The sequence below is a fragment of the Scyliorhinus torazame genome, chromosome 31, assembly GCF_047496885.1.
Source record: "Scyliorhinus torazame isolate Kashiwa2021f chromosome 31, sScyTor2.1, whole genome shotgun sequence".
NCBI lineage: Eukaryota > Metazoa > Chordata > Chondrichthyes > Carcharhiniformes > Scyliorhinidae > Scyliorhinus > Scyliorhinus torazame.
Genome location: NC_092737.1, coordinates 1,629,721 through 1,656,789, shown reverse-complemented (window position 1 = coordinate 1,656,789; position 27,069 = coordinate 1,629,721).

Below are 27,069 nucleotides of genomic sequence, written 5' to 3'. Positions count from 1 at the left end.
TGAAACAAGACAAAGGAGGGTGAAAGAGAGCGAAACGAGACGAAGGAAGGTGAAAGAGAGCGAAACGAGACGAAGGAGGGGGAAAGAGAGCGAAACGAGACGAAGGAGGGTGAAAGAGTGCGAAACGAGATGAAGAATGGTGAAAGAGGGCGAAACGAGACGAAGGAGGGTAGAAGAGAGCGAAACGAGACGAAGGAGGGTCAAAGAGAGCGAAACGAGACAAAGGAGGGTGGAAGAGAGCGAAACGAAACGAAGGAGAGTGGAAGAGAGCGAAATGAGACGAAGGAGGGTGAAAGAGAGCGAAACGAGACGAAGGAGGGTGAAAAAGAGCGAAACGAGACGAAGGAGGGTGAAAGAGAGCGAAACGAGATGAAGGAGGGTGAAAGAGAGCGAAACGAGATGAAGGAGGGTTAAAGAGAGCGAAACAAGACGAAGGAGGGTGAAAGGCAGCAAAACGAGACGAAGGAGGGAGAAAGAGAGTGAAACGAGGCGAAGGAAGGTGAAAGAGAGCGAAACGAGACAAAGGAGGGTGAAAGAGAGCGAAACGAGACGAAGGAAGGTGAAAGAGAGCGAAACGATACAAAGGAGGGTGAAAGAGAGCGAAGCAAGATGAAGGAGGGTGAAAGAGAGCGAAACGAGACGAAGCAGGGTGAAAGAGAGCGAAACGAGACGAAGGATGGTGAAAGAGGGCGAAACGAGATGAAGGAGGGTGGAAGAGAGCGAAACGAGACGAAGGAGGGTGAGAGATAGCGAAACGAGATGAAGGAGGGTGAAAGAGAGCGAAACGAGACGAAGGAGGGTGAAAGAGAGTGAAACGAGATGAAGAAGGATGAAAGAGGGCGAAACGAGACGAAGGAGGGTAGAAGAGAGCGAAACGAGACGAAGGAGGGTCAAAGAGAGCGAAACGAGACGAAGCAGGGTGAAAGAGAGGGAAACGAGTAGAAGGAAGGTGAATGAGAGCGAAACGAGACGAAGGAGGGTGAAAAAGAGCCAAACGAGACGAAGGAGGGTGAAAGAGAGCGAAACAAGACAAAGGAGGGTGAAAGTGAGCGAAACGAGACGAAGGAAGGTGAAAGAGAGCGAAACGAGATGAAGGAGGGTGAAAGAGAGCGAAACGAGACGAAGGAGGGTGAAAGAGAGCGAAACGAGAGGAAGAAGGGTGAAAGAGGGCAAAACGAGACGAAGGAGGGTAGAAGAGAGCGAAACGAGACGAAGGAGGGTAAAAGAGAGCGAAACGAGACGAAGGAGGGAGAAAGAGAGTGAAACGAGACGAAGGAGGTTGAAAGAGAGCGAAACGAGATGAAGGAGGGTGAGAGATAGCGAAACGAGACGAAGGAGGGTGAAAGAGAGCGAAACGAGACGAAGGAGGGTGAAAGAGAGCAAAACGAGATGAAGAAGGATGAAAGAGGGCGAAACGAGACGAAGGAGGGTAGAAGAGAGCGAAACAAGATGAAGGAGGGTCATACAGAGCGAAACGAGACGAAGGAGGGTGAAAGAGAGCGAAACGAGAGGAAGAAGGGTGAAAGAGGGCGAAACGAGACGAAGGAGGGTGAAAGAGAGGGAAACAAGTAGAAGGAGGGTGAAAGAGAGCGAAACCAGAGGAAGGAGGGTGAAAGAGAGCGAAACGAGATGAAGGAGGGTGAAAGAGAGCTAAACGAGATGAAGGAGGGTGAAAGTGAGCGAAACGAGACAAAGGAGGGTGAAAGAGAGCGAAAAGAGATGAAGGAAGCTGAAAGAGAGCGAAACGAGACGAAGGAGGGTAGAAGAGAGCGAAACGAGACGAAGGAGGGTAAAAGAGAGGGAAACGAGTAGAAGGAAGGTGAATGAGAGCGAAACGAGACGAAGGAGGGTGAAAAAGAGCCAAACGAGACGAAGGAGGGTGAAAGAGAGCGAAACAAGACAAAGGAGGGTGAAAGTGAGCGAAACGAGACGAAGGAAGGTGAAAGAGAGCGAAACGAGATGAAGGAGGGTGAAAGAGAGCGAAACGAGACGAAGGAGGGTGAAAGAGAGCGAAACGAGAGGAAGAAGGGTGAAAGAGGGCAAAACGAGACGAAGGAGGGTAGAAGAGAGCGAAACGAGACGAAGGAGGGTAAAAGAGAGCGAAACGAGACGAAGGAGGGAGAAAGAGAGTGAAACGAGACGAAGGAGGTTGAAAGAGAGCGAAACGAGATGAAGGAGGGTGAGAGATAGCGAAACGAGACGAAGGAGGGTGAAAGAGAGCGAAACGAGACGAAGGAGGGTGAAAGAGAGCAAAACGAGATGAAGAAGGATGAAAGAGGGCGAAACGAGACGAAGGAGGGTAGAAGAGAGCGAAACAAGATGAAGGAGGGTCAAACAGAGCGAAACGAGACGAAGGAGGGTGAAAGAGAGCGAAACGAGAGGAAGAAGGGTGAAAGAGGGCGAAACGAGACGAAGGAGTGTGAAAGAGAGGGAAACAAGTAGAAGGAGGGTGAAAGAGAGCGAAACCAGAGGAAGGAGGGTGAAAGAGAGCGAAACGAGATGAAGGAGGGTGAAAGAGAGCTAAACGAGATGAAGGAGGGTGAAAGTGAGCGAAACGAGACAAAGGAGGGTGAAAGAGAGCGAAAAGAGATGAAGGAAGCTGAAAGAGAGCGAAACGAGATGAAGGAGGGTGAATGAGAGCGAAATGAGGCGAAGGAGTGTGAAAGAGAGCAAAACGAGATGAAGAAGGGTGAAAGAGGGTGAAACGAGACGAAGGAGTGTGAACGAGAGCGAAACGAGACGAAGGAGTGTGAAAGAGGGCGAAACAAGACGAAGGAGGGTGGAAGAGAGCGAAACGAGATGAAGTAGGATGAAAGGGAGTGAAACGAGATGAAGGAGGGTGAAAGAGAGCGAAACGAGACGAAGGAGGGTGAAAGAGAGCGAAATGAGACGAAGGAGGATCAAAGAGAGCGAAACGAGATGAAGGAGGGTGAAAGAGAGCGAAACGAGACGAAGGAGGGTGGAAGAGAGCAAAACGAGACGAAGGAGGGTGAAAGAGAGCAAAACGAGACGAAGTAGGATGAAAGAGAGCGAAACGAGAAGAAGGAGGGTGAAAGTGAGCGAAACGAGACGAAGGAGAGAGGAAGAGAGCGAAATGAGACGAAGAAGGGTGAAAGAGAGCGAAACGAGACAAAGGAGGGGGAAAGAGAGCGAAACGAGACGAAGGAGGGTGAAAGAGAGCGAAACGAGATGAAGAATGGTGAAAGAGGGCGAAACGAGACGAAGGAGGGTAGAAGAGAGCGAAACGAGACGAAGGAGGGTCAAAGAGAGCGAAACGAGACAAAGGAGGGTGGAAGAGAGCAAAACGAGACGAAGGAGGGTGAAAGAGAGCAAAACGAGACGAAGTAGGATGAAAGAGAGCAAAACGAGATGAAGGAGGGTGAAAGAGAGCGAAACGAAACGAAGGAGAGTGGAAGAGAGCGAAATGAGATGAAGGAGGGTGAAAGAGAGCGAAACGAGACGAAGGAGGGTGAAAGAGAGCGAAACGAGATGAAGGAGGGTGAAAGAGAGCGAAACAAGACGAAGGAGGGTGAAAGGCAGCGAAACAAGACGAAGGAGGGAGAAAGAGAGTGAAACGAGGCGAAGGAAGGTGAAAGAGAGCGAAACGAGACAAAGGAGGGTGAAAGAGAGCGAAACGAGACGAAGGAAGGTGAAAGAGAGCGAAACGATACAAAGGAGGGTGAAAGAGAGCGAAGCAAGATGAAGGAGGGTGAAAGCGGGCGAAACGAGATGAAGGAGGGTGAAAGAGAGCGAAACTAGACCAAGAAGGGTGAAAGAGAGTGAAACGAGGCGAAGGAAGGTGAAGGAGAGTGAAACGAGACAAAGGAGGGTGAAAGAGAGCGAAACGAGACAAAGGAGGGTGAAGGAGAGCAAAACAAGACGAAAGAGGGTGAAAGAGAGCTAAACGAGACGAAGGAGGGTGAATGAGAGCTAACCGAGACGAAGGAGGGTGAAAGAGAGCGAAACGAGTAGAAGGAGGGTGAAAGAGAGCGAAACGAGATAAAGCAGGGTGAAAAAGAGCGAAACGAGACGAAGGAGGGTGAAAGAGAGCGAAACGAGACGAAGCAGGGTGAAAGAGAGCGAAACGAGACGAAGGATGGTGAAAGAGGACGAAACGAGATGAAGGAGGGTGGAAGAGAGCAAAACGAGACGAAGGAGGGTGAGAGATAGCGAAACGAGATGAAGGAGGGTGAAAGAGAGCGAAACGAGACGAAGGAGGGTGAAAGAGAGCGAAACGAGATGAAGAAGGATGAAAGAGGGCGAAACGAGACGAAGGAGGGTAGAAGAGAGCGAAACGAGATGAAGGAGGGTCAAAGAGAGCGAAACGAGACGAAGGAGGGTGAAAGGTAGCTTACCGAGACGAAGGAGGGTGAAAGAGAGGGAAACGAGTAGAAGGAAGGTGAAAGAGAGCGAAACGAGACGAAGCAGGGTGAAAAAGAGCCAAACGAGACGAAGGAGGGTGAAAGAGAGCGAAACAAGACAAAGGAAGGTGAAAGTGAGCGAAACGAGACGAAGGAAGGTGAAAGAGAGCGAAACGAGATGAAGGAGGGTGAAAGAGAGCGAAACGAGACGAAGGAGGGTGAAAGAGAGCGAAACGAGAGGAAGAAGGGTGAAATAGGGCAAAACGAGACGAAGGAGGGTAGAAGAGAGCGAAACGAGACGAAGGAGGGTCAAAGAGAGCGAAACGAGACGAAGGAGGGTGGAAGAGAGCAAAACGAGACGAAGGAGGGTGAAAGAGAGCGAAACGAGTCGAAGGAGGGTGAAAGAGAGCGAAAAGAGAGGAAGGAGGGTGAAAGAGAGCGAAACGAGACGAATGAGGGAGAAAGAGAGTGAAACGAAACGAAGGAGGTTGAAAGAGGGCGAAACAAGATGAAGGAGGGTGGAAGAAAGCGAAACGAGACGAAGGAGGGTGAGAGATAGCGAAACGAGATGAAGGAGGGTGAAAGAGAGCGAAACGAGACGAAGGAGGGTGAAAGAGAGCGAAACGAGATGAAGAAGGATGAAAGAGGGCGAAACGAGACGAAGGAGGGTGAAAGAGAGGGAAACAAGTAGAAGGAGGGTGAAAGAGAGCGAAACGAGAGGAAGGAGGGTGAAAGAGAGCTAAACGAGACGAAGGAGGGTGAAAGTGAGCGAAACGAGACAAAGGAGGGTGAAAGAGAGCGAAAAGAGATGAAGGAAGCTGAAAGAGAGTGAAACGAGATGAAGGAGGGTGAATGAGAGCGAAATGAGACGAAGGAGTGTGAAAGAGAGCAAAACGAGATGAAGAAGGGTGAAAGAGGGTGAAACGAGACGAAGGAGTGTGAACGAGAGCGAAACGAGACGAAGGAGTGTGAAAGAGGGCGAAACGAGACGAAGGAGGGTGGAAGAGAGCGAAACGAGACGAAGTAGGATGAAAGGGAGTGAAACGAGAAGAAGGAGGGTGAAAGAGAGCGAAACGAGACGAAGGAGGGTGAAAGAGAGCGAAATGAGACGAAGGAGGATCAAAGAGAGCGAAACGAGATGAAGGAGGGTGAAAGAGAGCGAAACGAGACGAAGGACGGTGGAAGAGAGCAAAACGAGACGAAGGAGGGTGAAAGAGAGCAAAACGAGACGAAGTAGGATGAAAGAGAGCGAAACGAGAAGAAGGAGAGTGAATGTGAGCGAAACGAGACGAAGGAGAGAGGAAGAGAGCGAAATGAGACGAAGAAGGGTGAAAGAGAGCGAAGCAAGACGAAGGAGGGTGAAAAAGAGCGAAACGAGATGAAGAAGGTTGAAAGAGAGCGAAACGACATGAAGGAGAGAGGAAGAGAGCGAAATTAGACGAAGAAGGGTGAAAGAGAGCGAAACGAGACGAAGGAGGGTGAAAAAGAGCGAAACAAGACGAAGAAGGTTGAAAGAGAGCGAAACGAGACGAAGGAGTGTGAAAGAGAGTGAAACGAGGCGATGGAAGGTGAAAGAGAGCGAATCGAGACAAAGAAGGGTGAAAGAGAGCGAAACGAGACGAAGGAAGGTGAAAGAGAGCGAGCCAAGACGAAGGAGGGTGAAAGAGGGCGAAACGAGACAATGGAGGGTGGAAGAGAGCGAAACGAGACGAAGGAGGCTGAAAGAGAGCGAAACGAGACGAAGGAGGGTGAAAGAGTGCGAAACGAGATGAAGGAGGGTGAAAGAGAGCGAAACGAGATGAAGGAGGGTGAAAGAGAGCGAAACGAGACAAAGGAGGATGAAAGAGAGCGAAACGAGACGAGGGAAGGTGAAAGAGAGCGAAACGATACAATGGAGGGTGAAAGAGAGCAAAGCAAGATGAAGGAGGGTGAAAGAGAGCGAAACGAGATGAATGAGGGTGAAAGAGAGCGAAACGAGACGAAGAAGGGTGAAAGAGAGTGAAACGAGGCGAAGGAAGGTGAAAGAGAGTGAAACGAGACGAAGGAGGGTGAAAGAGAGCGAAATGAGACAAAGGGGGGTGAAGGAGAGCAAAACAAGATGAAGGAGGGTGAAAGAGAGCTAAACGAGACGAAGGAGGGTGAAAGTGAGCTAACTGAGACGAAGGAGGGTGAAAGAGTGCGAAACGAGTAGAAGGAGGGTGAAAGAGTGCGAAACGAGATGAAGCAGGGTGAAAAAGAGCGAAACAAGACGAAGGCGGGTGAAAGAGGGCGAAACGAGACGACGGAGTGTGGAAGAGAGCAAAACGAGGTGAAGGAGGCTGAAAGAGAGCGAAACGAGACGAAGGAGGGTGAAAGAGAGCGAACCGAGACGAAGGAGGGTGAAAGAGTGCGAACCGAGGCGAAGGAGGGTGAAAGAGAGCCAAATGAGACGAAGGAGTGTCAAACAGAGTGAAACGAGACGAAAGAGGGTGAAAGAGGGCGAAACAAGACGAAGGTGGGTGGAAGAGAGCAAAACGAGATGAAGGAGGGTGAAAGAGAGCGAAACGAGACGAAGGAGGGTGAAAGACAGCGAAACGAGTCGAAGGAGGGTGAAAGAGAGCGAAACGTGATGAAGGAGGGTGAAAGAGAGCGAAACGAGTAGAAGGAAGGTGAAAGAGAGCGAAACGAGACGAAGGAGGGAGAAAGAGAGCGAAACGAGATGAAGGAAGGTGAAAGAGAGCGAAACGAGACGAAGGAGGGTGAAAGAGAGCGAAACGAGATGAAGGAAGGTGAAAGAGAGCGAAACGAGACGAAGGAGGGTGAAAGAGAGCGAAACGAGATGAAGGAGGGTGAAAGAGAGCGAACCGAGATGAAGAAGGGTGAAAGAGGGCAAAACGAGACGAAGGAGGGTGAAAGAGAGCGAAACGAGATGAAGGAGGGTGAAAGAGAGCGAAACGAGACAAAGGAGGATGAAAGAGAGCGAAACGAGACGAGGGAAGGTGAAAGAGAGCGAAACGATACAATGGAGGGTGAAAGAGAGCAAAGCAAGATGAAGGAGGGTGAAAGAGAGCGAAACGAGATGAATGAGGGTGAAAGAGAGCGAAACGAGACGAAGAAGGGTGAAAGAGAGTGAAACGAGGCGAAGGAAGGTGAAAGAGAGTGAAACGAGACGAAGGAGGGTGAAAGAGAGCGAAATGAGACAAAGGGGGGTGAAGGAGAGCAAAACAAGATGAAGGAGGGTGAAAGAGAGCTAAACGAGACGAAGGAGGGTGAAAGTGAGCTAACTGAGACGAAGGAGGGTGAAAGAGTGCGAAACGAGTAGAAGGAGGGTGAAAGAGTGCGAAACGAGATGAAGCAGGGTGAAAAAGAGCGAAACAAGACGAAGGCGGGTGAAAGAGGGCGAAACGAGACGACGGAGTGTGGAAGAGAGCAAAACGAGGTGAAGGAGGCTGAAAGAGAGCGAAACGAGACGAAGGAGGGTGAAAGAGAGCGAACCGAGACGAAGGAGGGTGAAAGAGTGCGAACCGAGGCGAAGGAGGGTGAAAGAGAGCGAAATGAGACGAAGGAGTGTCAAACAGAGCGAAACGAGACGAAAGAGGGTGAAAGAGGGCGAAACAAGACGAAGGTGGGTGGAAGAGAGCAAAACGAGATGAAGGAGGGTGAAAGAGAGCGAAACGAGACGAAGGAGGGTGAAAGACAGCGAAACGAGTCGAAGGAGGGTGAAAGAGAGCGAAACGTGATGAAGGAGGGTGAAAGAGAGCGAAACGAGTAGAAGGAAGGTGAAAGAGAGCGAAACGAGACGAAGGAGGGAGAAAGAGAGCGAAACGAGATGAAGGAAGGTGAAAGAGAGCGAAACGAGACGAAGGAGGGTGAAAGAGAGCGAAACGAGATGAAGGAAGGTGAAAGAGAGCGAAACGAGACGAAGGAGGGTGAAAGAGAGCGAAACGAGATGAAGGAGGGTGAAAGAGAGCGAACCGAGATGAAGAAGGGTGAAAGAGGGCAAAACGAGACGAAGGAGTGTTGAAGAGAGCGAAACGAGACGAAGGAGGGTCAAAGAGAGTGAAACGAGATGAAGGAGGGTGAAAGAGAGCGAAACGAGACGAAGGAGGGTGAAAGAGAGCGAAACGAGACGAAGGAGGGTGAAAGAGAGCGAAACGAGACGAAGGAAGGTGAAAGAGAGCGAAACGAGACTAGGAGGGGGAAAGAGAGCGAAACGAGACGAAGGAGGGTGAAAGAGAGCGAAATGAGATGAAGAAGGGTGAAAGAGGGCGAAACGAGACGAAGGAAGGTGAAAGAGAGCGAAACGAGACTAGGAGGGGGAAAGAGAGCGAAACGAGACAAAGGTGGGTGAAAAAGAGCGAAACGAGATGAAGAAGGGTGAAAGAGGGCGAAACGAGACGAAGGAGGGTAGAAGAGAGCGAAACGAGACGAAGGAGGGTCAAAGAGAGCGAAACGAGACAAATGAGGGTGGAAGAGAGCAAAACGAGATGAAGGAGGGTGAAAGAGAGCAAAACGAGACGAAGTAGGATGAAAGAGAGCGAATCGAGATGAAGGAGGGTGAAAGAGAGCGAAACGAAATGAAGGAGAGTGGAAGAGAGCGAAATGAGACGAAGGAGGGTGAAAGAGAGCAAAACGAGACGAAGGAGGGTGAAAAAGAGCGAAACGAGACGAAGAAGGTTGAAAGAGAGCGAAACGAGATGAAGGAGTGTGAAAGAGAGTGAAACGAGGCGAAGGAAGGTGAAAGAGAGCGAATCGAGACAAAGAAGGGTGAAAGAGAGCGAAACGAGACGAAGGAAGGTGAAAGAGAGCGCACCGAGACGAAGGAGTTTGAAAGAGGGCAAAACGAGACGATGGAGTGTGGAAGAGAGCGAAACGAGACGAAGGAGGGTGAAAGAGAGTGAAACAAGACAAAGGAGGGTGAAAGAGAGCGAAACGAGACGAAGGAAGGTGAAAGAGAGCGAAACGAGACGAAGGAGGGTGAAAGAGAGCCAAACGAGACGAAGGAGGGTGAAAGAGAGTGAAACAAGACAAAGGAGGGTGAAAGAGAGCGAAACGAGACGAAGGAAGGTGAAAGAGAGCGAAACGAGATGAAGGAGGGGGAAAGAGAGCGAAACGAGACGAAGGAGGGTGAAAGAGAGCGAAACGAGATGAAGAAGGGTGAAAGAGGGCGAAACGAGACGAAGGAGGGTAGAAGAGAGCGAAACGAGACGAAGGAGGGTCAAAGAGAGCGAAACGAGACAAAGGAGGGTGGAAGAGAGCAAAACGAGACGAAGGAGGGTGAAAGAGAGCAAAACGAGACGAAGTAGGATGAAAGAGAGCGAAACGAGACGAAGGAGGGTGAAAGAGAGCGAAACGAAACGAAGGAGAGTGGAAGAGAGCGAAATGAGACGAAGGAGGGTGAAAGAGAGCGAAAAGAGACGAAGGAGGGTGAAAAAGAGCGAAACGAGACGAAGAACGTTGAAAGAGAGCGAAACGAGATGAAGGAGTGTGAAAGAGAGTGAAACGAGGCGAAGGAAGGTGAAAGAGAGCGAATCGAGACAAAGAAGGGTGAAAGAGAGCGAAACGAGACGAAGGAAGGTGAAAGAGAGCGAACCGAGACGAAGGAGTTTGAAAGAGGGCAAAACGAGACGATGGATGGTGGAAGAGAGCGAGACGAGACGAAGGAGTCTGAAAGAGAGCGAAACGAGACGAAGGAGGGTGAAAGAGAGCGAAACGAGATGAAGGAGTGTGAAAGAGAACAAAACGAGATGAAGGAGGGTGAAAGAGAGCGAAACAAGACGAAGGAGGGTGAAAGGGAGCGAAACGAGACGAAGGACGGAGAAAGAGAGTGAAACGAGGCGAAGGAAGGTGAAAGAGAGCGAAACGAGACAAAGGAGGGTGAAAGAGAGCGAAACGAGACAAAGGAAGGTGAAAGAGAGCGAAACGATACAAAGGAGGGTGAAAGAGAGCGAAGCAAGATGAAGGAGGGTGAAAGAGAGCGAAACGAGATGAAGGAGGGTGAAAGAGAGCGAAACTAGACGAAGAAGGGTGAAAGAGAGTGAAACGAGGCGAAGGAAGGTGAAGGAGAGTGAAACGAGACGAAGGAGGGTGAAAGAGAGCGAAACAAGACAAAGGAGGGTGAAGGAGAGCAAAACAAGACGAAAGAGGGTGGAAGAGAGCTAAACGAGACGAAGGAGGGTGAAAGAGTGCTAATCGAGACGAAGGAGGGTGAAAGAGAGCGAAACGAGTAGAAGGAGGGTGAAAGAGAGCGAAACGAGATAAAGCAGGGTGAAAAAGAGCGAAACGAGACGAAGGAGGGTGAAAGAGAGCGAAACGAGACGAAGCAGGGTGAAAGAGAGCGAAACGAGACGAAGGATGGTGAAAGAGGACGAAACAAGATGAAGGAGGGTGGAAGAGGGCGAAACGAGACGAAGGAAGGTGAGAGATAGCGAAACGAGATGAAGGAGGGTGAAAGAGAGGGAAACGAGACGAAGGAGGGTGAAAGAGAGTGAAACGAGATGAAAAAGAATGAAAGAGGGCGAAACGAGACGAAGGAGGGTAGAAGAGAGCGAAACAAGACGAAGGAGGGTCAAAGAGAGCGAAACGAGACGAAGGAGAGTGAAAGATAGCTTACCGAGACGAAGGAGGGTGAAAGAGAGGGAAACGAGTAGAAGGAAGGTGAAAGAGAGCGAAACGAGACGAAGGAGGGTGAAAGAGAGCCAAACGAGACGAAGGAGGGTGAAAGAGAGCGAAACAAGACAAAGGAGGGTGAAAGTGAGCGAAACGAGATGAAGGAAGGTGAAAGAGAGCGAAACGAGATGAAGGAGGGTGAAAGAGAGCGAAACGAGACGAAGGAGGGTGAAAGAGAGCGAAAAGAGAGGAAGGAGGGTGAAAGAGAGCGAAACGAGACGAATAAGGGAGAAAGAGAGTGAAACGAGACGAAGGAGGTTGAAAGAGGGCGAAACGAGATGAAGGAGGGTGGAAGAGAGCGAAACGAGACGAAGGAGGGTGAGAGATAGCGAAACGAGACGAAGGAGGGTGAAAGAGAGCGAAACGAGACGAAGGAGGGTGAAAGAGAGCGAAACGAGATGATGAAGGATGAAAGAGGGCGAAACGAGACGAAGGAGGGTAGAACAGAGCGAAACAAGATGAAGGAGGGTCAAAGAGAGCGAAACGAGACGAAGGAGGGTGAAAGAGAGCGAAACGAGAGGAAGAAGGGTGAAAGAGGGCGAAACGAGACGAAGGAGGGTGAAAGAGAGGGAAACAAGTAGAAGGAGGGTGAAAGAGAGCGAAACGAGAGGAAGGAGGGTGAAAGAGAGCGAAACGAGATGAAGGAGGGTGAAAGAGAGCTAAACGAGACGAAGGAGGGTGAAAGTGAGCGAAACGAGACAAAGGAGGGTGAAAGAGAGCGAAAAGAGATGAAGGAAGCTGAAAGAGAGTGAAACGAGATGAAGGAGGGTGAATGAGAGCGAAATGAGACGAAGGAGTGTGAAAGAGAGCAAAACGAGATGAAGAAGGGTGAAAGAGGGTGAAACGAGACGAAGGAGTGTGAACGAGAGCGAAACGAGACGAAGGAGTGTAAAAGAGGGCGAAACGAGATGAAGGAGGGTGTAAGAGAGCGAAACGAGACGAAGTAGGATGAAAGGGAGTGAAACGAGATGAAGGAGGGTGAAAGAGAGCGAAACGAGACGAAGGAGGGTGAAAGAGAGCGAAATGAGACGAAGGAGAATCAAAGAGAGCGAAACGAGATGAAGGAGGGTGAAAGAGAGCGAAACGAGACGAAGGACGGTGGAAGAGAGCAAAACGAGACGAAGGAGGGTGAAAGAGAGCAAAACGAGACGAAGTAGGATGAAAGAGAGCGAAACGAGAAGAAGGAGGGTGAAAGTGAGCGAAACGAGACGAAGGAGAGAGGAAGAGAGCGAAATGAGACGAAGAGGGGTGAAAGATAGCGAAGCAAGACGAAGGAGGGTGAAAAAGAGCGAAACGAGACGAAGAAGGTTGAAAGAGAGCGAAACGAGACGAAGGAGAGAGGAAGAGAGCGAAATTAGACGAAGAAGGGTGAAAGAGAGCGAAACGAGACGAAGGAGGGTGAAAAAGAGCGAAACAAGACGAAGAAGGTTGAAAGAGAGCGAAACGAGACGAAGGAGTGTGAAAGAGAGTGAAACGAGGCGATGGAAGGTGAAAGAGAGCGAATCGAGACAAAGAAGGGTGAAAGAGAGCGAAACGAGACGAAGGAAGGTGAAAGAGAGCGAGCCAAGACGAAGGAGGGTGAAAGAGGGCGAAACGAGACAATGGAGGGTGGAAGAGAGCGAAACGAGACGAAGGAGGCTGAAAGAGAGCGAAACGAGACGAAGGAGGGTGAAAGAGTGCGAAACGAGATGAAGGAGGGTGAAAGAGAGCGAAACGAGATGAAGGCGGGTGAAAGAGAGCGAAACGAGACAAAGGAGGATGAAAGAAAGCGAAACGAGATGAGGGAAGGTGAAAGAGAGCGAAACGATACAATGGAGGGTGAAAGAGAGCGAAGCAAGATGAAGGAGGGTGAAAGAGAGTGAAACGAGATGAAGGAGGGTGAAAGAGAGCGAAACGAGATGAAGAAGGGTGAAAGAGAGTGAAACGAGGCGAAGGAAGGTGAAAGAGAGTGAAACGAGACGAAGGAGGGTGAAAGAGAGCGAAATGAGACAAAGGGGGGTGAAGGAGAGCAAAACAAGATGAAGGAGGGTGAAAGAGAGCTAAACGAGACGAAGGAGGGTAAAAGTGAGCTAACTGAGACGAAGGAGGGTGAAAGAGAGCGAAACGAGTAGAAGGAGGGTGAAAGAGTGCGAAACGAGATGAAGCAGGGTGAAAAAGAGCGAAACGAGACGAAGGAGGGTGAAAGAGAGCGAACCGAGACGAAGGAGGGTGAAAGAGTGCGAACCGAGGCGAAGGAGGGTGAAAGAGAGCGAAATGAGACGAAGGAGTGTCAAACAGAGCGAAACGAGACGAAAGAGGGTGAAAGAGGGCGAAACAAGACGAAGGTGGGTGGAAGAGAGCGAAACGAGATGAAGGAGGGTGAAAGAGAGCGAAACGAGACGAAGGAGGGTGAAAGACAGCGAAACGAGTCGAAGGAGGGTGAAAGAGAGCGAAACTTGATGAAGGAGGATGAAAGAGAGCGAAACGAGTCGAAGGAGGGTGAAAGAGAGCTAACCGAGATGAAGGAGGGTGAAAGAGAGCGAAACGAGTAGAAGGAAGGTGAAAGAGAGCGAAACGAGACGAAGGAGGGTGAAAGAGAGCGAAACGAGATGAAGGAAGGTGAAAGAGAGCGAAACGAGACGAAGGAGGGTGAAAGAGAGCGAAACGAGATGAAGGAAGGTGAAAGAGAGCGAAACGAGACGAAGGAGGGTGAAAGAGAGCGAAACGAGATGAAGGAGGGTGAAAGAGAGCGAACCGAGATGAAGAAGGGTGAAAGAGGGCAAAACGAGACGAAGGAGTGTTGAAGAGAGCGAAACGAGACGAAGGAGTGTCAAAGAGAGTGAAACGAGATGAAGGAGGGTGAAAGAGAGCGAAACGAGACGAAGGAGGGTGAAAGAGAGCGAAACGAGACGAAGGAGGGTGAAAGAGAGCGAAACGAGACAAAGGTGGGTGAAAGAGAGCGAAACGAGATGAAGAAGGGTGAAAGAGGGCGAAACGAGACGAAGGAGGGTAGAAGAGAGCGAAACGAGACGAAGGAGGGTCAAAGAGAGCGAAACGAGACAAATGAGGGTGGGAGAGAGCAAAACGAGATGAAGGAGGGTGAAAGAGAGCAAAACGAGACGAAGTAGGATGAAAGAGAGCGAAACGAGACAAAGGAGGGCGAAAGAGAGCGAAACGAAACGAAGGAGAGTGGAAGAGAGCGAAATGAGACGAAGGAGGGTGAAAGAGAGCAAAACGAGACGAAGGAGGGTGAAAAAGAGCGAAACGAGAGGAAGAAGGGTGAAAGAGGGCGAAACGAGACGAAGGAGGGTGAAAGAGAGTGAAACGAGACGAAGGAATGTGAAAGAGAGCGAACCGAGACGAAGGAGGGAGAAAGAGGGCGAAACGAGACGAAGGAAGGTGAAAGAGAGCGAACCGAGACGAAGGAGGGTGAAAGAGGGCGAAACGAGACGATGGAGTGTGGAAGAGAGCAAAACGAGGTGAAGGAGGCTGAAAGAGAGCGAAACGAGACGAAGGAGGGTGAAAGAGAGCGAACCGAGACGAAGGAGGGTGAAAGAGTGCGAACCGAGGCGAAGGAGGGTGAAAGAGAGCGAAATGAGACGAAGGAGGTTCAAACAGAGCGAAACGAGACGAAAGAGGGTGAAAGAGGGCGAAACAAGGCGAAGGAGGGTGGAAGAGAGCGAAACGAGACGAAGGAGGGTGAAAGAGAGCGAAACGAGATGAAGGAGTGTTGAAGAGAGCGAAACGAGACGAAGGAGGGTCAAAGAGAGTGAAACGAAATGAAGGAGGGTGATAGAGAGCGAAACGAGACGAAGGAGGGTGAAAGAGAGCGAAACGAGACGAAGGAGGGTGAAAGAGAGCTAACCGAGCCGAAGGAGTGTGAAAGAGAGCGAAACGAGTAGATGGAAGGTGAAAGAGAGCGAAACGAGATGAAGGAGTGTGAAAGAGAGTGAAACGAGGCGAAGGAAGGTGAAAGAGAGCGAATCGAGACAAAGAAGGGTGAAATAGAGCGAAACGAGACGAAGGAAGGTGAAAGAGAGCGAACCGAGATGAAGGAGTTTGAAATAGGGCAAAACGAGACGATGGAGGGTGGAAGAGAGCGAAACGAGACGAATGAGTCTGAAAGAGAGCGAAACGAGACGAAGGAGAGTGAAAGAGAGCGAAACGAGATGAAGGAGGGTGAAAGAGAGCGAAACAAGACAAAGGAGGGTGGAAGAGGGCGAAACGATACGAAGGAGGGTAGAAGAGAGCGAAACGAGAGGAAGGGGTGTCAAAGAGAGCGAAATGAGACGAAGGAGGTTCAAACAGAGCGAAACGAGACGAAAGAGGGTGAAAGAGGGCGAAACAAGACGAAGGAGGGTGGAAGAGAGCGAAACGAGACGAAGGAGGGTGAAAGAGAGCGAAACGAGACGAAGGAGGGTGAAAGAGAGCGAAACGAGACGAAGGAGGGTGAAAGAGAGCGAAACGAGTCGAAGGAGGGTGAAAGAGAGCGAAACGGGATGAAGGAGGGTGAAAGAGAGCGAAACGAGACGAAGGAGGGTGAAAGAGAGCGAAACGAGACGAAGGAGGGTGAAAGAGTGCGAACCGAGATGAAGAAGGGTGAAAGAGGGCAAAACGAGATGAAGTAGTGTTGAAGAGAGCGAAACGAGACGAAGGAGGGTCGAAGAGAGTGAAACGAGATGAAGGAGGGTGAAAGAGAGCGAAACGAGACGAAGGAGGGTGAAAGAGAGCGAAACGAGATGAAGGAGGATGAAAGAGAGCTAACCGAGCCGAAGGAGGGTGAAAGAGAGCGAAACGAGTAGATGGAAGGTGAAAGAGAGCGAAACGAGATGAAGGAGTGTGAAAGAGAGTGAAACGAGGCGAAGGAAGGTGAAAGAGAGCGAATCGAGACAAAGAAGGGTGAAAGAGAGCGAAACGAGACGAAGGAGGGAGAAAGAGAGCGAAACGAGATGAAGGAAGGTGAAAGAGAGCGAAACGAGACGAAGGAGGGTGTAAGAGAGTGAAACGAGATGAAGGAAGGTGAAAGGGAGCGAAACGAGACGAAGGAGGGTGAAAGAGAGCGAAACGAGATGAAGGAGGGTGAAAGAGAGCGAACCGAGATGAAGAAGGGTGAAAGAGGGCAAAACGAGACGAAGGAGTGTTGAAGAGAGCGAAACGAGACGAAGGAGGGTCAAAGAGAGTGAAACGAGATGAAGGAGGGTGAAAGCGAGCGAAACGAGACGAAGGAGGGTGAAAGAGAGCGAAACGAGACGAAGGAGGGTGAAAGAGAGCGAAACGAGACGAAGGAAGGTGAAAGAGAGCGAAACGAGACTAGGAGGGGGAAAGAGAGCGAAACGAGACGAAGGAGGGTGAAAGAGAGCGAAACGAGATGAAGAAGGGTGAAAGAGGGCGAAACGAGACGAAGGAAGGTGAAAGAGAGCGAAACGAGACTAGGAGGGGGAAAGAGAGCGAAACGAGACAAAGGTGGGTGAAAAAGAGCGAAACGAGATGAAGAAGGGTGAAAGAGGGCGAAACGAGACGAAGGAGGGTAGAAGAGAGCGAAACGAGACGAAGGAGGGTCAAAGAGAGCGAAACGAGACAAATGAGGGTGGAAGAGAGCAAAACGAGATGAAGGAGGGTGAAAGAGAGCAAAACGAGACGAAGTAGGATGAAAGAGAGCGAAACGAGATGAAGGAAGGTGAAAGAGAGCGAAACGAAACGAAGGAGAGTGGAAGAGAGCGAAATGAGACGAAGGAGGGTGAAAGAGCAAAACGAGACGAAGGAGGGTGAAAAAGAGCGAAACGAGACGAAGAAGGTTGAAAGAGAGCGAAACGAGATGAAGGAGTGTGAAAGAGAGTGAAACGAGGCGAAGGAAGGTGAAAGAGAGCGAATCGAGACAAAGAAGGGTGAAAGAGAGCGAAACGAGACGAAGGAAGGTGAAAGAGAGCGCACCGAGACGAAGGAGTTTGAAAGAGGGCAAAACGAGACGATGGAGTGTGGAAGAGAGCGAAACGAGACGAAGGAGGGTGAAAGAGAGTGAAACAAGACAAAGGAGGGTGAAAGAGAGCGAAACGAGACGAAGGAAGGTGAAAGAGAGCGAAACGAGACGAAGGAGTGTGAAAGAGAGCCAAACGAGACGAAGGAGGGTGAAAGAGAGTGAAACAAGACAAAGGATTGTGAAAGAGAGCGAAACGAGACGAAGGAAGGTGAAAGAGAGCGAAACGAGATGAAGGAGGGGGAAAGAGAGCGAAACGAGACGAAGGAGGGTGAAAGAGAGCGAAACGAGATGAAGAAGGGTGAAAGAGGGCGAAACGAGAGGAAGGAGGGTAGAAGAGAGCGAAACGAGACGAAGGAGGGTCAAAGAGAGCGAAACGAGACAAAGGAGGGTGGAAGAGAGCAAAACGAGACGATGGAGGGTGAAAGAGAGCAAAACGAAACGAAAGAGAGTGGAAGAGAGCGAAATGAGACGAAGGAGGGTGAAAGAGAGCGAAACGAGACGAAGGAGGGTGAAAAAGAGCGAAACGAGACGAAGAACGTTGAAAGAGAGCGAAACGAGATGAAGGAGTGTTTTAATAGAGAGTGAAACGAGGCGAAGGAAGGTGAAAGAGAGCGAATCGAGACAAAGAAGGGTGAAAGAAAGCGAAACGAGACGAAGGAAGGTGAAAGAGAGCGAACCGAGACGAAGGAGTTTGAAAGAAGCCAAAACGAGACGATGGATGGTGGAAGAGAGCGAAACGAGACGAAGGAGTCTGAAAGAGAGCGAAACGAGACGAAGGAGGGTGAAAGAGAGTGAAACGAGATGAAGGAGGGTGAAAGAGAACAAAACGAGATGAAGGAGGGTGAAAGAGAGCGAAACAAGACGAAGGAGGGTGAAAGGGAGCGAAACGAGACGAAGGACGGAGAAAGAGAGTGAAACGAGGCGAAGGAAGGTGAAAGAGAGCGAAACGAGACAAAGGAGGGTGAAAGAGAGCGAAACGAGACAAAGGAAGGTGAAAGAGAGCGAAACGATACAAAGGAGGGTGAAAGAGAGCGAAGCAAGATGAAGGAGGGTGAAAGAGAGCGAAACGAGATGAAGGAGGGTGAAAGAGAGCGAAACTAGACGAAGAAGGGTGAAAGAGAGTGAAACGAGGCGAAGGAAGGTGAAGGAGAGTGAAACGAGACGAAGGAGGGTGAAAGAGAGCGAAACAAGACAAAGGAGGGTGAAGGAGAGCAAAACAAGACGAAAGAGGGTGAAAGAGAGCTAAACGAGATGAAGGAGGGTGAAAGAGTGCTAACCGAGACGAAGGAGGGTGAAAGAGAGCGAAACGAGTAGAAGGAGGGTGAAAGAGAGCGAAACGAGATAAAGCAGGGTGAAAAAGAGCGAAACGAGACGAAGGAGGGTGAAAGAGAGCGAAACGAGACGAAGCAGGGTGAAAGAGAGCGAAACGAGACGAAGGATGGTGAAAGAGGACGAAACGAGATGAAGGAGGGTGGAAGAGGGCGAAACGAGACGAAGGAAGGTGAGAGATAGCGAAACGAGATGAAGGAGGGTGAAAGAGAGGGAAACGAGACGAAGGAGGGTGAAAGAGAGCGAAACGAGATGAAAAAGAATGAAAGAGGGCGAAACGAGACGAAGGAGGGTAGAAGAGAGCGAAACGAGATGAAGGAGGGTCAAAGAGAGCGAAACGAGACGAAGGAGAGTGAAAGATAGCTTACCGAGACGAAGGAGGGTGAAAGAGAGGGAAACGAGTAGGAGGAAGGTGAAAGAGAGCGAAACGAGACGAAGGAGGGTGAAAGAGAGCCAAACGAGACGAAGGAGGGTGAAAGAGAGCGAAACAAGACAAAGGAGGGTGAAAGTGAGCGAAACGAGATGAAGGAACGTGAAAGAGAGCGAAACGAGATGAAGGAGGGTGAAAGAGAGCGAAACGAGACGAAGGAGGGTGAAAGAGAGCGAAAAGAGAGGAAGGAGGGTGAAAGAGAGCGAAACGAGACGAATGAGGGAGAAAGAGAGTGAAACGAGACGAAGGAGGTTGAAAGAGGGCGAAACGAGATGAAGGAGGGTGGAAGAGAGCGAAACGAGACGAAGGAGGGTGAGAGATAGCGAAACGAGACGAAGGAGGGTGAAAGAGAGCGAAACGAGACGAAGGAGGGTGAAAGAGAGCGAAACGAGATGATGAAGGATGAAAGAGGGCGAAACGAGACGAAGGAGGGTAGAAGAGAGCGAAACAAGATGAAGGAGGGTCAAAGAGAGCGAAACGAGACGAAGGAGGGTGAAAGAGAGCGAAACGAGAGGAAGAAGGGTGAAAAAGGGCGAAACGAGACGAAGGAGGGTGAAAGAGAGGGAAACAAGTAGAAGGAGGGTGAAAGAGAGTGAAACGAGATGAAGGAGGGTGAATGAGAGCGAAATGAGACGAAGGAGTGTGAAAGAGAGCAAAACGAGATGAAGAAGGGTGAAAGAGGGTGAAACGAGACGAAGGAGTGTGAACGAGAGCGAAACGAGATGAAGGAGTGTGAAAGAGGGCGAAACGAGACGAAGGAGGGTGTAAGAGAGCGAAACGAGACGAAGTAGGATGAAAGGGAGTGAAACGAGATGAAGGAGGGTGAAAGAGAGCGAAACGAGACGAAGGAGGGTGAAAGAGAGCGAAATGAGACGAAGGAGGATCAAAGAGAGCGAAACGAGATGAAGGAGGGTGAAAGAGAGCGAAACGAGACGAAGGACGGTGGAAGAGAGCAAAACGAGACGAAGGAGGGTGAAAGAGAGCAAAACGAGACGAAGTAGGATGAAAGAGAGCGAAACGAGAAGAAGGAGGGTGAAAGTGAGCGAAACGAGACGAAGGAGAGAGGAAGAGAGCGAAATGAGACGAAGAGGGGTGAAAGATAGCGAAGCAAGACGAAGGAGGGTGAAAAAGAGCGAAACGAGACGAAGAAGGTTGAAAGAGAGCGAAACGAGACGAAGGAGAGAGGAAGAGTGCGAAATTAGACGAAGAAGGGTGAAAGAGAGCGAAACGAGACGAAGGAGGGTGAAAAAGTGCGAAACAAGACGAAGAAGGTTGAAAGAGAGCGAAACGAGACGAAGGAGTGTGAAAGAGAGTGAAACGAGGCGATGGAAGGTGAAAGAGAGCGAATCGAGACAAAGAAGGGTGAAAGAGAGCGAAACGAGATGAAGGAAGTTGAAAGAGAGCGAGCCAAGACGAAGGAGGGTGAAAGAGGGCGAAACGAGACAATGGAGGGTGGAAGAGAGCGAAACGAGACGAAGGAGGCTGAAAGAGAGCGAAACGAGACGAAGGAGGGTGAAAGAGTGCGAAACGAGATGAAGGAGGGTGAAAGAGAGCGAAACGAGATGGAGGCGGGTGAAAGAGAGCGAAACGAGACAAAGGAGGATGAAAGAAAGCGAAACGAGGCGAAGGAAGGTGAAGGAGAGTGAAACGAGACGAAGGAGGGTGAAAGAGAGCGAAACAAGACAAAGGAGGGTGAAGGAGAGCAAAACAAGACGAAAGAGGGTGAAAGAGAGCTAAACGAGATGAAGGAGGGTGAAAGAGTGCTAACCGAGACGAAGGAGGGTGAAAGAGAGCGAAACGAGTAGAAGGAGGGTGAAAGAGAGCGAAACGAGATAAAGCAGGGTGAAAAAGAGCGAAACGAGACGAAGGAGGGTGAAAGAGAGCGAAACGAGACGAAGCAGGGTGAAAGAGAGCGAAACGAGACGAAGGATGGTGAAAGAGGACGAAACGAGATGAAGGAGGGTGGAAGAGGGCGAAACGAGACGAAGGAAGGTGAGAGATAGCGAAACGAGATGAAGGAGGGTGAAAGAGAGGGAAACGAGACGAAGGAGGGTGAAAGAGAGCGAAACGAGATGAAAAAGAATGAAAGAGGGCGAAACGAGACGAAGGAGGGTAGAAGAGAGCGAAACGAGATGAAGGAGGGTCAAAGAGAGCGAAACGAGACGAAGGAGAGTGAAAGATAGCTTACCGAGACGAAGGAGGGTGAAAGAGAGGGAAACGAGTAGGAGGAAGGTGAAAGAGAGCGAAACGAGACGAAGGAGGGTGAAAGAGAGCCAAACGAGACGAAGGAGGGTGAAAGAGAGCGAAACAAGACAAAGGAGGGTGAAAGTGAGCGAAACGAGATGAAGGAACGTGAAAGAGAGCGAAACGAGATGAAGGAGGGTGAAAGAGAGCGAAACGAGACGAAGGAGGGTGAAAGAGAGCGAAAAGAGAGGAAGGAGGGTGAAAGAGAGCGAAACGAGACGAATGAGGGAGAAAGAGAGTGAAACGAGACGAAGGAGGTTGAAAGAGGGCGAAACGAGATGAAGGAGGGTGGAAGAGAGCGAAACGAGACGAAGGAGGGTGAGAGATAGCGAAACGAGACGAAGGAGGGTGAAAGAGAGCGAAACGAGACGAAGGAGGGTGAAAGAGAGCGAAACGAGATGATGAAGGATGAAAGAGGGCGAAACGAGACGAAGGAGGGTAGAAGAGAGCGAAACAAGATGAAGGAGGGTCAAAGAGAGCGAAACGAGACGAAGGAGGGTGAAAGAGAGCGAAACGAGAGGAAGAAGGGTGAAAAAGGGCGAAACGAGACGAAGGAGGGTGAAAGAGAGGGAAACAAGTAGAAGGAGGGTGAAAGAGAGTGAAACGAGATGAAGGAGGGTGAATGAGAGCGAAATGAGACGAAGGAGTGTGAAAGAGAGCAAAACGAGATGAAGAAGGGTGAAAGAGGGTGAAACGAGACGAAGGAGTGTGAACGAGAGCGAAACGAGATGAAGGAGTGTGAAAGAGGGCGAAACGAGACGAAGGAGGGTGTAAGAGAGCGAAACGAGACGAAGTAGGATGAAAGGGAGTGAAACGAGATGAAGGAGGGTGAAAGAGAGCGAAACGAGACGAAGGAGGGTGAAAGAGAGCGAAATGAGACGAAGGAGGATCAAAGAGAGCGAAACGAGATGAAGGAGGTTGAAAGAGAGCGAAACGAGACGAAGGACGGTGGAAGAGAGCAAAACGAGACGAAGGAGGGTGAAAGAGAGCAAAACGAGACGAAGTAGGATGAAAGAGAGCGAAACGAGAAGAAGGAGGGTGAAAGTGAGCGAAACGAGACGAAGGAGAGAGGAAGAGAGCGAAATGAGACGAAGAGGGGTGAAAGATAGCGAAGCAAGACGAAGGAGGGTGAAAAAGAGCGAAACGAGACGAAGAAGGTTGAAAGAGAGCGAAACGAGACGAAGGAGAGAGGAAGAGTGCGAAATTAGACGAAGAAGGGTGAAAGAGAGCGAAACGAGACGAAGGAGGGTGAAAAAGTGCGAAACAAGACGAAGAAGGTTGAAAGAGAGCGAAACGAGACGAAGGAGTGTGAAAGAGAGTGAAACGAGGCGATGGAAGGTGAAAGAGAGCGAATCGAGACAAAGAAGGGTGAAAGAGAGCGAAACGAGATGAAGGAAGTTGAAATAGAGCGAGCCAAGACGAAGGAGGGTGAAAGAGGGCGAAACGAGACAATGGAGGGTGGAAGAGAGCGAAACGAGACGAAGGAGGCTGAAAGAGAGCGAAACGAGACGAAGGAGGGTGAAAGAGTGCGAAACGAGATGAAGGAGGGTGAAAGAGAGCGAAACGAGATGGAGGCGGGTGAAAGAGAGCGAAACGAGACAAAGGAGGATGAAAGAAAGCGAAACGAGACGAGGGAAGGTGAAAGAGAGCGAAACGATACAATGGAGGGTGAAAGAGAGCGAAGCAAGATGAAGGAGGGTGAAAGAGAGTGAAACGAGATGAAGGAGGGTGAAAGAGAGCGAAACGAGATGAAGAAGGGTGAAAGAGAGTGAAACGAGGCGAAGGAAGGTGAAAGAGAGTGAAACGAGACGAAGGAGGGTGAAAGAGAGCGAAATGAGACAAAGGGGGGTGAAGGAGAGCAAAACAAGATGAAGGAGGGTGAAAGAGAGCTAAACGAGACGAAGGAGGGTGAAAGTGAGCTAACTGAGACGAAGGAGGGTGAAAGAGAGCGAAACGAGTAGAAGGAGGGTGAAAGAGTGCGAAACGAGATGAAGCAGGGTGAAAAAGAGCGAAACAAGACGAAGGAGGGTGAAAGAGGGCGAAACGAGACGACGGAGTGTGGAAGAGAGTAAAACGAGGTGAAGGAGGCTGAAAGAGAGCGAAACGAGACGAAGGAGGGTGAAAGAGCGCGAACCGAGACGAAGGAGGGTGAAAGAGAGCGAAATGAGACGAAGGAGTGTCAAACAGAGCGAAACGAGACGAAAGAGGGTGAAAGAGGGCGAAACAAGACGAAGGTGGGTGGAAGAGAGCGAAACGAGATGAAGGAGGGTGAAAGAGAGCGAAACGAGACGAAGGAGGGTGAAAGACAGCGAAACGAGTCGAAGGAGGGTGAAAGAGAGCGAAACGTGATGAAGGAGGGTGAAAGAGAGCGAAACGAGTCGAAGGAGGGTGAAAGAGAGCTAACCGAGATGAAGGAGGGTGAAAGAGAGCGAAACGAGTAGAAGGAAGGTGAAAGAGAGCGAAACGAGACGAAGGAGGGTGAAAGAGAGCGAAACGAGATGAAGGAGGGTGAAAGAGAGCGAACCGAGATGAAGAAGGGTGAAAGAGGGCAAAACGAGACGAAGGAGTGTTGAAGAGAGCGAAACGAGACGAAGGAGGGTCAAAGAGAGTGAAACGAGATGAAGGAGGGTGAAAGAGATCGAAACGAGACGAAGGAGGGTGAAAGAGAGCGAAACGAGACGAAGGAGGGTGAAAGAGAGCGAAACGAGACAAAGGTGGGTGAAAGAGAGCGAAACGAGATGAAGAAGGGTGAAAGAGGGCGAAACGAGACGAAGGAGGGTAGAAGAGAGCGAAACGAGACGAAGGAGGGTCAAAGAGAGCGAAACGAGACAAATGAGGGTGGAAGAGAGCAAAACGAGATGAAGGAGGGTGAAAGAGAGCAAAACGAGACGAAGTAGGATGAAAGAGAGCGAAACGAGACGAAGGAGGGTGAAAGAGAGCTAACTGAGACGAAGGAGGGTGAAAGAGAGCGAAACGAGTAGAAGGAGGGTGAAAGAGTGCGAAACGAGATGAAGCAGGGTGAAAAAGAGCGAAACAAGACGAAGGAGGGTGAAAGAGGGCGAAACGAGACGACGGAGTGTGGAAGAGAGTAAAACGAGGTGAAGGAGGCTGAAAGAGAGCGAAACGAGACGAAGGAGGGTGAAAGAGCGCGAACCGAGACGAAGGAGGGTGAAAGAGTGCGAACCGAGGCGAAGGAGGGTGAAAGAGAGCGAAATGAGACGAAGGAGTGTCAAACAGAGCGAAACGAGACGAAAGAGGGTGAAAGAGGGCGAAACAAGACGAAGGTGGGTGGAAGAGAGCGAAACGAGATGAAGGAGGGTGAAAGAGAGCGAAACGAGACGAAGGAGGGTGAAAGACAGCGAAACGAGTCGAAGGAGGGTGAAAGAGAGCGAAACGTGATGAAGGAGGGTGAAAGAGAGCGAAACGAGTCGAAGGAGGGTGAAAGAGAGCTAACCGAGATGAAGGAGGGTGAAAGAGAGCGAAACGAGTAGAAGGAAGGTGAAAGAGAGCGAAACGAGACGAAGGAGGGTGAAAGAGAGCGAAACGAGATGAAGGAGGGTGAAAGAGAGCGAACCGAGATGAAGAAGGGTGAAAGAGGGCAAAACGAGACGAAGGAGTGTTGAAGAGAGCGAAACGAGACGAAGGAGGGTCAAAGAGAGTGAAACGAGATGAAGGAGGGTGAAAGAGATCGAAACGAGACGAAGGAGGGTGAAAGAGAGCGAAACGAGACGAAGGAGGGTGAAAGAGAGCGAAACGAGACAAAGGTGGGTGAAAGAGAGCGAAACGAGATGAAGAAGGGTGAAAGAGGGCGAAACGAGACGAAGGAGGGTAGAAGAGAGCGAAACGAGACGAAGGAGGGTCAAAGAGAGCGAAACGAGACAAATGAGGGTGGAAGAGAGCAAAACGAGATGAAGGAGGGTGAAAGAGAGCAAAACGAGACGAAGTAGGATGAAAGAGAGCGAAACGAGACGAAGGAGGGTGAAAGAGAGCGAAACGAAACGAAGGAGAGTGAAAAAGAGCGAAACGAGAGGAAGAAGGGTGAAAGAGGGCGAAACGAGACGAAGGAGGGTGAAAGAGAGTGAAACGAGACGAAGGAATGTGAAAGAGAGCGAACCGAGACGAAGGAGGGAGAAAGAGGGCGAAACGAGACGAAGGAAGGTGAAAGAGAGCGAACCGAGACGAAGGAGGGTGAAAGAGGGCGAAACGAGACGATGGAGTGTGGAAGAGAGCAAAACGAGGTGAAGGAGGCTGAAAGAGAGCGAAACTAGACGAAGGAGGGTGAAAGAGAGCGAACCGAGACGAAGGAGGGTGAAAGAGTGCGAACCGAGGCGAAGGAGGGTGAAAGAGAGCGAAATGAGACGAAGGAGGTTCAAACAGAGCGAAACGAGACGAAAGAGGGTCAAAGAGAGTGAAACGAAATGAAGGAGGGTGATAGAGAGCGAAACGAGACGAAGGAGGGTGAAAGAGAGCGAAACGAGACGAAGGAGGGTGAAAGAGAGCTAACCGAGCCGAAGGAGTGTGAAAGAGAGCGAAACGAGTAGATGGAAGGTGAAAGAGAGCGAAACGAGATGAAGGAGTGTGAAAGAGAGTGAAACGAAGCGAAGGAAGGTGAAAGAGAGCGAATCGAGACAAAGAAGGGTGAAAGAGAGCGAAACGAGACGAAGGAAGGTGAAAGAGAGCGAACCGAGACGAAGGAGTTTGAAATAGGGCAAAACGAGACGATGGAGGGTGGAAGAGAGCGAAACGAGACGAAGGAGTCTGAAAGAGAGCGAAACGAGACGAAGGAGGGTGAAAGAGAACGAAACGAGATGAAGGAGGGTGAAAGAGAGCGAAACAAGACGAAGGAGGGTGGAAGAGGGCGAAACGAGACGAAGGAGGGTAGAAGAGAGCGAAACGAGAGGAAGGGGTGTCAAAGAGAGCGAAATGAGACGAAGGAGGTTCAAACAGAGCGAAACGAGACGAAAGAGGGTGAAAGAGGGCGAAACAAGGCGAAGGAGGGTGGAAGAGAGCGAAACGAGACGAAGGAGGGTGAAAGAGAGCGAAACGAGACGAAGGAGGGTGAAAGAGAGCGAAACGAGACGAAGGAGGGTGAAAGAGAGCGAAACGAGTCGAAGGAGGGTGAAAGAGAGCGAAACGGGATGAAGGAGGGTGAAAGAGAGCGAAACGAGACGAAGGAGGGTGAAAGAGAGCTAACCGAGATGAAGGAGGGTGAAAGAGAGCGAAACGAGTAGAAGGAAGGTGAAAGAGAGCAAAACGAGACGAAGGAGGGTGAAAGAGTGCGAACCGAGATGAAGAAGGGTGAAAGAGGGCAAAACGAGATGAAGTAGTGTTGAAGAGAGCGAAACGAGACGAAGGAGGGTCGAAGAGAGTGAAACGAGATGAAGGAGGGTGAAAGAGAGCGAAACGAGACGAAGGAGGGTGAAAGAGAGCGAAACGAGATGAAGGAGGATGAAAGAGAGCTAACCGAGCCGAAGGAGGGTGAAAGAGAGCGAAACGAGTAGATGGAAGGTGAAAGAGAGCGAAACGAGATGAAGGAGTGTGAAAGAGATTGAAACGAGGCGAAGGAAGGTGAAAGAGAGCGAATCGAGACAAAGAAGGGTGAAAGAGAGCGAAACGAGACGAAGGAGGGTGAAAGAGAGCTAACCGAGCCGAAGGAGGGTGAAGGAGATTGAAACGAGTAGATGGAACGTGAAAGAGAGCGAAACGAGATGAAGGAGTGTGAAAGAGAGTGAAACGAGGCGAAGGAAGGTGAAAGGGAGCGAATCGAGACAAAGAAGGGTGAAAGAGAGCGAAACGAGACGAAGGAATGTGAAAGAGAGCGAACCGAGACGAAGGAGTTTGAAATAGGGCAAAACGAGACGATGGAGGGTGGAAGAGAGCGAAACGAGACGAAGGAGTCTGAAAGAGAGCGAAACGAGACGAAGGAGGGTGAAAGAGAGCGAAACGAGATGAAGGAGGGTGAAAGAGAGCGAAACGAGATGACGGAGGGTGAAAGAGAGCGAAACAAGACGAAGGAGGGTGAAAGGGAGCGAAACGAGACGAAGGAGGGTGAAGGAGAGCAAAACAAGACGAAAGAGGGTGAAAGAGAGCTAAACGAGATG